The 13,123-nt window shown below is 39.0% G+C and overlaps 1 protein-coding gene across 11 annotated transcripts in view; it reads right to left on the reverse strand.

Annotated features, from left to right (window-relative positions):
* The window catches only part of PTPRK (protein tyrosine phosphatase receptor type K), a 514,767-nt gene that overhangs the window by 319,288 nt on the left and 182,356 nt on the right, over nucleotides 1-13,123 (reverse strand). The gene's annotated exons all lie outside the window — the stretch shown is intronic.

Consider the following 13,123-nt stretch of genomic DNA (forward strand, 5'->3'; position numbering starts at 1 on the left):
GCCAAGCACACAAATGGGACTTGACCATCAGCTGCTGTTAGCCCAAGGACCTCTGCAGAAAAACCACTGGTTTTTCCCACATCACTGTGGATTTTAACAAAGACACACATCACAAAAAAATGTACATATGCCTATTTATCACACTTAAAGTAGAACACAAATTTTATTGTAAAATATTTTTTGCCTTAGATGTAACTTACCCGAAACGCATTAGGTGTACTGTTAGAGAACCCAGTGTTACAAGGATGACGCCTGCACCTCTCTTCCTGAGCAACTTGTAGAATGAACCAACCTTCTGTGTGTCCTCCCTAAAACATAAAAACTTCCACCCATCACATACTAAACTCTCACTGACTACTACTCTAACTAGTCCAATTAACCCCCAACAGCAGGTTCAAATCATGGCAGGTAAGAGGGCTTCAACTACACAAGAAACCAAAATTTCAAGTCTGACCAGTTCCCATGAGGGCGTCACTAGGGGCCAGAGCTTCTGTGAAGATTTCATATGATGACACTATGACGAGCTTTCAGCTAAAGCACAGAATAAGCTTACTACAGTGATAGTTACTGACATTACTTTCACTTCATTTTTCCCAGTCCTCATCTTCTCATGTAACCTGGAATTCCCTTTTTTTTATTTCTGGATTCTCACAGATATACACTAACAAATAAATCGGCCATGTATATTTTTGGAGAAATGATGTCTTTTTTGAAACAGGATATCTTGGATCCCAACCCAATTTATCGAATCAGGATGCTTCTCCCCTGGGTTATGGTCACACTGGGAAGTCCAGGGCTGATTTGCCCGGGCGTCTTTCACATTCACCACAGCAGAGCAGCCAATTACTGCTTTTAACTAGGACCAGGCCTGAGATCTTGCATAGGTTACTTAGCGTTATTGGGCCTCAGCTTCTTCACAACACTGTGATCTAATTCTTCCCTGCTACAACAGTTTTTTTCAGTGACATGGCATGGCAGTAGTGGCTTTAAATTATTTTTACAAGTCTGCATCAATTATGGCTTCTGATTGCTAGGTTTAAAGTAGTGCTTTCTAAATGACTTACATGCTTTCAAAGAGTTATTTTCCTCCATTATAAAATAAACTTTGGAATAAAATATACTTTGACTCACATTTTAATTATATAGTATGATATTTACCATTAAGACCATTTAGCAATTTTCAGCCAGTTGCACTTTTAAGCTACAATAATTTTCCTATTAAGAAAATGGAATGAGCAAAGTATATTAATTTGTAGGAATTACCAATTTGATCATTAGAAAGACACAAAGTCACAAAATAAAACCTTGTCCAAACTATTTAGCATTTCAAGGGCATTCAATGCAAGTTACATAAGTTTATGTAAAGTGCTGATATTTCGTTTCTATAGAATGTTTCTGCTAAATGGGCTTCTTTCAATTCAATCTGACTATTGCTGCATTTGCCGAGTGCTATGAAATAATATGCATTATAATATTGCACAGTTCCAGAAAGGAAGAAGCAAGAACTAGCAACAAAAAGCTATCTAAATCCTTCTGCCAACTGACTTCGTATAGCCGCAATTTACCCCGTAGGCCCCATGGAGGGAGCTGCCGGTTTGACACAAGATTCCCTTCCATCATCTCAAACACAGAGAACACTACGCTATTCTGATCAACTCCTGAAAATGACTTCTACAGTCTCCCAGAATAGCTTCCAACCCTTATAGTCAGGAAATTCTGCAACATACACTTCCTTCATTCTTTACGTTATAATTTAAGCTTATTTACTATTGTTCTACCAGCCAACTAATCCCTCAAATTTCTAACAAGAGTTCAGTTCTATTTCGCTGTGATTTAGCTCTCCTGAGAATTAGTAATGAAATATCTGTGTGCACACACAGATAATTACTAACTTGCAATTAACGTAACTTCTTTAATGTGGCCTTACAAACATTCCTTAAAGTCTCTTGAGCAATGGAGTTCTCTAATATATCACTTAAGACAGAAGAGAAAAACTTACATGCTTACAATAATTTTTAAAAAGTGTAACCTTTCTGGAGAGCAATTTGGCAATAAGAATCAAAAACCTTAAAAGACAAATATATCCTCTGGTTTGGCAATTCCAAAGCTAAGAATATAGACTGGATGAACAGTCGTGTGTATGTACAAAAGTATAGCTTAGAAAAGATGCTCATCTCACCACTACACTGTTTAAAATAGAGAACAACAAAAGTATTTTAAATATCCAATAATAGGCAATTGGTAAAATCATGGTCAGTTTGATGAATAATTAGGCAGTCATTAAGAACGATATTATTCAAACCATGTAATGGAAGATATTCACAATACGTTAAGTCAAACAAGCAGGCTATAAAGTATTTATACTCACTTATGATCAGTACATATTTATGTTATATAAATACATTTGTGTAAATGTGTGTGCATTCATATAGGTACACATAGACATGCAGCACATATGACTTAAGAAAAACAAAGACTATACAGTAAAATGTGAAGTACATTATTGGGAGCAGCTGTAATTGTCTTCTGCTTTCTTCTTCTTGCTTATGTACATTGCCTGACTGTTCTACAACAAACATGCATTAGAATTGCATTTTTTTTTTAGAAGAGAGACTGTATGAATGCTATCTTACACGAGGAACATCAAAAGAATAATGATAAATACTTAGGAAATAAACACAGGTATTTTGTCTTTTGAAAATAAATCCTATTTGCATCCTCCAGATTAGCAGCATCCTGGCTTTCAAAAAACACAGTACAAATTCAGGAACTTCTTATTTCAATTCATTAAAAAAGAGAGAGAGGTAGCAAGTACTTAGAGTAAACAGCAGTTTTTATTTAAGAGGATAGCCAAAGAAAGCAAGTCCCATATTCATAAACACCATAGTCTAGTATCTAGATGAATAAATAATACCCTATGGATCTTATGTATTAATGGAAATTTTATCTTTTAAGCTATACTTCTAGAAATAACGTGGCAACACAGGAAACAGGATTAACTGCAAAGAAAATAATGAATAAGTAGGTTCCCAAATTTCATCCTAAAACTTCCTTACTTATATATATCCTGTTATACACTGACATAAGATTTTTATTGTCAGTTCTTATTCAAAATCCACTGAATGTGCCTTATAAACTAAACTGAGAGAAATTTCCACTTCTCAGCTTAGTATTGACAAGCCTGCACGATTTGCCCCAAAGTGCATTTGTGACTACCTCCCACTACTTCTCCTCCCAACCATCTCCTCCACTCCGACAGAGTCCTCACGACTCTCTCCACACACCGTGCCAGCTGGCTTCTCCAGGACGGGCCCAAGCTCTTATCAGAAAGCCTCCCCTCATCTCAGCCCCTAGCCAAGTCTCTGCCATGGTTCCACCTCAGCCCCAGCCCACGCTGAGCTTTCTCTGCCTTAAGCCCTTTGATACACGGTTTCTGCCTCTCTGATTCTAGCCTTTAATTATGTAAAATTAAAATTGGTACAAATTTTAAATAACATATATAGAGACTGTTTATCTCCCTGAGAAGAGTAATAATGTTCTCTTAGAAAGCACTCGATTCATTCAGAGTCCAATCAGAAAAGAGAAGGTGCACAGGAAATCTAACAGTGAAAGTGTCACATAAAGAATTACTAACTAGAAGAAGGTAGAAACTCTAAAGTTGTAAAGAGAACCCTAAAGAATAACCCCTGTACCCAAGGAAGGAACAGCTGTGGAACGGGAGTGAGATCACTGAGAAGCAGAACTGCCTTGAAGTGTGGTTGCAGCCCACTGCATGGTGAAGAAGTTTGCTGGGTCGTTCACGCCAGAGCTGGTCTACAGCTGCTGGGCAAGCAGGAAACACTCCCTTGAGGCAGGGGGTGTGCTGTGTGCACCCTGGGAGGGCCACAGCAAGTGGTCACCAGGCCAGGACTAGGACTGCAAGCTCACATGGGGACTGCAGGCACTGGGCACATCACTGGGCAACTGTCAGCTCAGCAGTACCAGCAAGAAGAAACTAAAATAGAAGCGCTCGTCAACCAGGTGGAGAAGTTCCTTCCCACTAAAATGCCCCTTGGGCACCCTCTACTGGCAAAGCGTAACACTGGGATGGCTGCAAAAGAGAATGCTTACAGGGCCAAGCCCCACTATCATGGAGCAGTCCATGAAGGGCAAATTTGGAGCTGTGAGGCATGAATTGATAATTGGCACAGCATCTAACAAGGGCCTTGCACATTATAGAAGATCAATAAATACTCGGCAATTGGTTAGTTGGGTAGTTAGTTGACTGAACGAATAAGAAGGAGATAAAGAGACTAACGACATAGAACTGCTGAGGCAGCACCAGTCTCACCTAGATGTGAAATAAATGATCAGAAAACATCAAAACAACTACAAAAATAAAACAAACTATTGGAACTGCTTTACGCTGCTTGCAGACAGAATCATTTGATGGAAGAGTATAATGTTTGGAAGTACGCACTTAACCTTTGTGTCAGAGCCACTCTTGTGCATATAAGAAACTTTCTATTAGGGGAACACTTCTCAAACATTTTAGCCTCAGGACGGACCCCCTTCACACGCTTAAAAATTGTTGAGGACATTAAGGAGCCTTGGTTTCCATAACCTGTATCTATCAATATTGACCATATTAGGAATTCAAGCTAAGAAATTTCTAAAACATTTATTAATTCAGTTAATATCAACAATAATAAACCCAGTATGTTAACTTACATAACGTACTTTTATGGAAAAATTACTGTTTTCCAAAACAACCAAGCAAACTAGTAGGAAGGGAGGCACTGTTTTATATTTTTGCAAATCTCTGTAATGTATGACTTAACGGAAGATGCCTAGATTCTCATTTTTACTCCTGCATGCAGTCTGTTGCAATATCACACATCACGTAGCCTCTGGGAAAATTCTACCATACACTCATGAGAAAAGGAGAGAAAAAAAGGAAAAATGACATCTTAGTGTTATGACAATAGTTTTGACCCTGTGGGTCCCCTGAAAGGGTCTTGGGGACTCAAAGTGGTACCTGGAGCACATGTGGCGACCACTATATTTACTGCATATAACTCTTTTTACCGTCATGCTGTAATGAGAACAATATCAATGCTTCTATTTCTGTTGAGTCTACTTCACTCATTTGGTCTCTGCAGGGTATAAAGATGTACTCTATGAAACTAAACTCTTCCCCGGTATGGTGGATGTCTAGAGAATGAAAATTGAAAAACCTGAATATGTTTACATCAGTATAAACATAAAGGGTATATTAGTCAGGGTTCATCAGAGAAACAGAAACAATAAGGTATACACACACACACACACACACAGAAAGAGACTTATTACAAGAAACTGGCTCATGCGATTATGGAGGCTGAGAAGTCCAGACCCAGAAGAGTCAATGGTATAGTTCTAGTTTGAGTCCAAAGGCTAATTTATTCTACCCTAACAAGAAAAGCATTTTTATATGTTCCGAAGACCACTCTGAATAGGTACCAAAGCACCAACACACTGTGCAAAACAGTTAGTTTTTGGCATTAAGATTTTCCTAGTAGAAACAGAGAACACGCCAGAAACTGTTGGTGTGAAAAAACTGAAAACACTGTGCAGGAAGACAGTTTCCAGCCCAGCCAGCTTAAGAAGCAATAATCAGGATTGCTGGGTACAGAGAAGAGTGGCAAGTGAACTCATGATTTGGGTCCCAGCCCATCTGGGATGAGTTTTTTCTTTGTTGTAAAATTAACATCTCTCAGCATTTCTGTTGCTGTTACCTTTGTTCTGAAGGCAATGCCATTGACCTATCGCTCATAGTATCTCTCAGCTTCTCATTTTCTTTTTACGAGCTTCGTTTCCTCACCCCATTTTTCTTCATCTGATTAGGTGGTAACATAATAAACCAAGTTACTAAAACTAAGAACCTAGGAATCAGTTTAATTTTTCCCTTTCCCTCACTCTGCTCTTGGAATCCACCAGCAATTCCTATTGTCTCTACTTCCAAACTATTTCCTCCATCCACTCTCTTCTCTTCATTTCACAAGTTTATCAAGCTCCAGTCACCTCTCAGGAGGACAACTAGAACACACCCCAAGAGGTTTCAAGATTTCCACACTAGCAGCCCTACAATAGTTTTCTACAAGCAGCCAGACTAATTTTTTCAAAACATACCATTAATCTTTTCTCATCCCCACATTGTGATGAGAATAAAATCCAAACTCTTTGCTCGACTATTAGCTTCAACATAATCTGGCCCCTGCCTTCCTCTCTCACATTATCTCCTACGCCATTCTCCCCTTGCTCAACATGGTCCAGATACAGTGGAAGTTCCATCTGCCCTTTAAAAATCCAAGTTTCTAGGGGCCAGCCCAGTAGCATAGTGGTTAAGTTCACGCACTCTGCTTCAGTGGCCCAGGGTTTGACGGTTTGGATTCTGGGCATGGACCTACGCATCGCTCATCAAGCCATGCTGTGCTGGCATCCCACACAGAAGAACTAGAAGGACTAACCACCAGAATATACAACTATGTACTGGAACTTTGGGGAGAAAAGAAAAAAAGAAGAAAATTGGCAACTTATGTTAGCTCAGGGCCAATCTTAAAAAAAAAAAAATCCAACTTTTGCCTGCCCAGGGTCTTTACACTGGATTTCCCTCTGCCTGGAATGCTCTCTCCTCAGCTGCCTTATTTTCATCATTCAGGTCTCAGCTCAAATGCCATTTATTAGTGAAGTATCCCTTGGTCTGTTGACTAAAGTAGTTCTTTCTTTTTTTTTAATTTTATTTTTTATTTTTATTGATTTTTTTTTTTTTGAGGAAGACTGGCCCTGAGCTAACATCTGTGCCCATCTTCCTCTACTTTATATGTGGGATGCCTACCACAGTATGGCTCGACAACCGGTGCCATGTCCACACCAGGGAGCCGAAACAGCAAACCCTGGGCCACCAAAGTGGAACGTGCAAACTTAACCGTTGTACCACCCGGACAGCCCCTGAAGATTCTTTCTAACGTGTCACTCTTTATTATCTCCTTCAAAGTACTTGCAACTTACTAAATTTATTTGTTTACTTGACTGAAAAACTTCACAAAAGGTTCAGATTTCATTTATCTTGTTCATCCGAAAATCTAGCACAATGTCTGGAGCATTGACTTCTATGGGGGGGGAATGTTTTTATGACAAAATCTGATAACCATCTATTTGTGGTTCCTGCTCTGCATATCCATATCATGTCTATAATGCTCTCTCTCTTTTTTATAATGCTCTCTTACGTACCAAATATACCATATCTACCTGCACATCACACAGCCCTGGTGCAAGCTTTTCAAGACCAGAAACCTCATTTCCTCCTAGCACCAGACAGAAGGATTTCATACCTGTAAACTCTTGGTGACCTTAACTGAAGGCAAGCAAAAATAAAGAATTTCAAAAATAATAACAGTATTGATTTTTCAAACACAGAACAAAAAGGTAAAAAAATCATAGAATCTGAAATTACTGTCAACAATGTTCTCAATCTTGACGCTTCCCCAAGAGATTCCATTATTTAGGTAAGGTTGACACAAGTTCTCTCACTTTTTTGCACAGTCTATGATTAATTCTTCATATTTTTGCATTCTATTACTTCTTAAGATAACATTTCTCTTCTAAGGGAGGTCACCCCCTACATCATGCAGTTTGTTTCCAAAAGGCAGAATGAGGCACAGTTTATAAAATGTCAGATTAGAAAAAGTAAACTTAGCCCTCAAACTTCAACACAACAGGACTGAACTGGCCTCTTCACAGGATTCTATTCCCAACTTTATTCTCCCTATAATGTTCCACTCATCGCCCTGGCAAAACAGAAACTGCTTCATTCACATTCTGCAGGAATAAAATTTCTTGTAATCCCTGAGAGTAAGGACTTCGTATTTATTCGGTCTAAGTAGCCAACTTACATTTGAAAATAGAAAAATGTCCTGATTTCAGAGAGCAGCTTCTAAAACTTTCAGACAACACAAAACACTACAAAGGTTTCAGGTCAAGTTAGCACAATATTTCTCTGTCTTGGGAGACTAGTGCCCTTAGGGAGTTTATCTGATACATGTTAAGATTTAGGAACTGAGTCAAACGTTGTGCTATAGTTCAATCTCCTCCTCCTACAATATCTTAGAAAGCACAAGCATGAATCTACTTGGCTCCTACTTTGACCACACAAATTTTCATTTTCATCTGTATCATGCAGAAAACCTGTGCAAGATGATTATTACAAGTGGTAATATCCTCTACCTCCTCTTTAGAAGAGGCTAATTTCATAATCTGCTGCGCTTTTCTCTCCAGGATCTTCCAAAACTGCAGTTTTCGCCACCTCCTACCCATCTATTTAACTGTCTAGCTCAGGCAAATACTTTAGCCTTTCCTTGTCTTAGTTTCCTTATCTTGAGATGCCTAAACTCCTGAGCTCTGCCGTCAGCACTAAATGAGATTGTCCGCATGAGGTGCTAAAGCACACTGATTCGAGAAGTCCTTAACATTTGTTCCTTAGGACATATTCATTCCTTTCCTATCGAACAGTAGAGACGATAACATGGAAAAATGTATGAAAAGAATATTTTTCAAAGGTAAAAAATAAGATGACGATGTTAAAGAGTAGTACCCGTAAAAACTTCCAGTTCAATGACAGCAGAACCTTTCTCAACCCTTCCCTTTCATTTCTTCCCAACTCCACCTCCACCCTTTCTTCCCAATGTGTCAACCCTCCTTCTGAGCTCTGTCCTTCCCATTCCTTTCTAACCCTCCTTTCTCACCCTTTCTTTCTCTGAAATCTGAGGTAAACAGAGAATACTCTACCTGGCAACACACATACACACACCACCTTACCAACAACTGTAAAGAATTCACGGCCCTAAGTTTAAGATCTCCTGTTCTAAGATTTCCCCAATTTCTGAAATCTTAGCACTCTCCCCAGGGCTCTCCAATCTGCACAGTTCTTATGTGATGTGGTACTGAAATGTTTTGAGAAGGAGCTGCTAAAATGAAAAGCAACTTGAGAGAGAATAGTCAGAATTATATTGCCCCAAAAGGCAAGAAAGATGTTGTTCTGCGGACAATTTCGCAATCACCACTTGCCTCTTCAAAGGAACCAAGATTGGAAACAACAACGAAAAGTAAGAGAAGGTAGTACAGCCTGCAGTCTCTGGAAAGTGCCTGAAGACTAAATATCATACTAACAATTCCAGCGTGTTGTCGGGATATACTTCAGCACCATTAATAATGGAAGGCCAGAACTCAAGGTCAGCAGAGAATGAGTGTACAGTGTTTCTATATTTCCATATAAATGGATATTCCCAAAGTCAAAATATTCTACTCAGCAGTTACAGTATGTCTAAAGGGACTGAAAATCTATTTCAATATATTAGAAAAGCTAGGCTTTATTTTGACTCAAAATTAATAATAAGAGACAACAACTACTCTTGAATAAGCAAATGGCGGTTAAAGATCAATTTCTCAACCAGGTTCTCAGTTTCAAGGGTAATCAGGCTAAAGGAGCAGTCCAACCAAGGAAGTTGCTTCCTAGACCATTAAAGTTCCTCATTACAATAGAAGACACTTCATAAAAGACCTGAGTGGGAGGAATGACATATATTCCACTATCATCCAAATGAAATCTATTCCTGTCTATGAAATGGTTAAGAATTCAGGCTCTGAAGCCAGAGTCCTGATTCTGCAGCCTGGCTCTGAGAATACCAAATCCAACTATCCACCTCTCCTCTACCGATGAAAATCTCAGGCCCAGAAAAAAGAGAAACATCTCAGATATAATAAAAGTACTGCTTGAGAGGTTGTTGTAAGGAGTACAGAAATGGGAACTATCAAAGTAAAATAAAAATCTTTTTATATTTCTATTTACAAAGTATGATCTAAACCAAAAATGTGTCTGCTTGTTTTTGAAAACAGTGCCTGCCTTAGACTGCCTAAGACAAACAAAGGAAAAGAAAAGCAGAGGCTGAGAGCATATGATATGAGAAAAAACGAGAAACTGAGCACAGAACACTAAAGAGTCCAAGTGAGAGCAGAAAAAGAGAAGAATTACGTGCTTACACGTTAAAATGTAAGATCTGGGAAGACAGGAGAAAAGAAGGAAGAACAGCGTGGTAGACAAAATGGGGCTATAATTTATTTTGTCTCCCCAAGTAGCTTCCAAGTATGAAACCATCCAAATATGAAAAAAGAAACTAAGGTCCCAGAAAATAAAAAGGCAAGAGAAAATGGTATCATCACCTCAAATGTTAAGATTGTTGCATTCAGTCACAAGATGATTCATCTACTATAATTCAAAGATTTGATGTAAAATTAAAAAAAAAAAAAAAAACACTGAGACCCTTCTGAAGTCTCCTGACCCTACACTAATTTAAGATAGCTCTAACAGAATTACTAGTTCCCAATACTAGAGCAAAGGATAATACTCAGTCATATCACTGTTCTCTAGGATAAGCTATTGCATCTCCAGTGGTGCCAATCCAGCTGTTATTTTTAAAAAAATCACCAAACACACTTGGTCAATTGTGAAATGCCATGTTCGCCAATGGAGAGGGAAGGAGCAGCATGCAAATACTCCTCTGACTGTTGGCATACAATTACGTCAACTTCCTCTTAACAAACACAATCACCCAAGGATAGTCCTCCAACAAAACATTCCTTTGAAACATAACCAGGAAAGCTGCATGATGCAAGTGACCTCCACTCCAACAGCACTCCTTCTGCCCTGAGAGCAACCAGGGATTGTACTTTAATGTTTTCACAAATGCTAACTTAAGGCTCAATGGGTGAACACAAACACTGAGAAACTGCAGAGCTTCAGTTCCCACACAGACTTTTTAAAGCTTCCCTCTGGGGTGTACTGCAGCAGCTAAAATAGGAAATAGTTTCAGCCAGTGCAGGGAACAGTGGGAGCTCTGACCAACAATCAAGCACAGGTGTTTCCCCACCTTCCCCCAAGGGGGAGTGCCCTTCTTTTATGGAAAGGAAGAGGGAACTTCAGTAATTTCAACAATTTGACTTTCAGATCTTTCAACTTACTATTGAGATGTACTTTCAGAATTTCAGTTAGATTCATAAGATAAATGGAAACACCTTAAGAACAGAATCAAATCTCTCTCCCTTGAGAATAACCAGAAAGAAGGCTATGTCTCCAACAATTTTTTCTAACTGTAATATTATCAAGTATCTCATTAATAATTGATTAAGTGACTTAAATTTTTAAAAAAAGGATTGCTTTTGAATGGCACCACAAGCAGTGACTAAACTCTGCAAGCACTGTGAACGGGCAGTGATCACGCTAACTACTAGAGGCAGCACGATCTACTGGGCGAAGCAATCGACTGCATGCCCAGACACAGAGAAGACCATGCATTCCGTCTGGAACGCAAAGTCCTAGCAGGTCGGGTCTGCACAAACCTTGCAGTGCTTACCTGCCATGAATTACCAGCGTGAACTCACAGTTCACAATTCATAAAGATACAATACACATTTTTGCCTTGTTTTACCCCTCCTTTTTACTTAGAAGGCTTGTATTCTCTTTTTCTCCCCAGGGAGCTCAATTCCCACCTTCTCATGAATTCCTATGATTGATCATACACTTAGTAGATAATTAACAAATCTTACATTTCCTACCTTGTAGGGCTAGACGTCTGGAATTTTCCAAACTCAATAGTAAACTGAAAAACTATTGCTTCTGACCATGCTTGTCTGCGTGGTGAGCTACACACAGCAGGTATTCCACTGATGGAAATGATGATGGAGGCTAACTGGATTATATTAATTAATACAACTATACAAAACAGTGAAAATACCTTATTTAATTCATCCAACATTCTAGTGAGATATAGAATATGTAAAACACTAAATATTACACAGAAGAACGCGAGGTTTAGAAAAGTTAAGCAACTTGCTTACAAGTCAATCCAAATCTAATACTAAAATTATCTTCTTTAGCTTCTATATTATACTATCTATCAAAGTAGACAAGTCTAGTTTACAAATGAATAATATAATTTAAATATTTTTAAATTGCATGGAAAACCTAGTGAGCACGGATTTAAAATGCTGTAACAAATACCATTTCAGCACTTTGCCTTCATGGGGCTTCTTCCACATGGATGAAGCATCATATAATGATCAAAGCATCAACAAATATACGTCAAAACAAAACTGTGGAAACCACTATAAGAGAGAGGTTGGCTATGAGATCACATAATGGGAAGAGATGACCTCATTCAGAAGGTCTGAAGATCTTTCTGGGAAAGTGAGATTAGAACTATGAACTGAAGAGTGAAAGAGGGTTATTAACTGAAGAGAATGAGGAAGGTCATTTCAGGCAATAGAAACCACTTGTGCACGGGACCTGGCATAGGGTGGATTATAATGAATAAGACAGACTGAAAGTTTGGCTGGATAAAAGAAAATGGGAGAGGAGGATGGAGATGCAGGATATAAACAGACCAAGAAGGCCTTGTGGAAAAGATAAGGAGTTTGGCCTTTATCTTAAAAGTTATAGAAAGACATAGAAAAGATTTAAGCTGAGGGAAGTGGAGGCTGCTGTTCTAAATCAGATTTACATTTTGGAAAAATACTCTGACGACCGTGTAGACAACAAAACGGTGATGAGGTAGTGAACACAGTGGATAAAGGAGACCAGTTAGGAAATAGTGGTACCATTCTGGCAGAGAAAAACTGTATTTAATGATGGTAGTAGACGATGGAGAGGACGTGAAGCAACAATCCAAAGCCTATATGAGAGGTGAAAATCAGGGGCCAGCCCAGTGGCACAGCAGGTAAGTTTGCACATTCTGCTTTGGCGGCCCAGGGTTCGCCGGTTCAGATCCCAGGTGTGGACCTGCGCACTGCTTACCAAGCCGTGCTGCGGCAGGCAACCCACATGTGAAGTAGAGGAAGATGGGCACGGATGTCAGCTCAGGGCTAATCTTCCTCAAAAAAATAAAGAAATAAATGAGAGGTAAAAATCAGCAAGAATTAGTGTTACATATAAAAGTGAAGACATAGAAGAAGATTCAGAAGAAAAAATGCTAAGACACAGAAGTGAAGAAGAGATAGGTGTCCAGAGTGTACAAGTATTTCCTGCTTATAGACCCAAATAGACAGCGGTGCC

The sequence above is a fragment of the Equus asinus genome, chromosome 24, assembly GCF_041296235.1.
Source record: "Equus asinus isolate D_3611 breed Donkey chromosome 24, EquAss-T2T_v2, whole genome shotgun sequence".
In the NCBI taxonomy this organism is placed as follows: domain Eukaryota; kingdom Metazoa; phylum Chordata; class Mammalia; order Perissodactyla; family Equidae; genus Equus; species Equus asinus.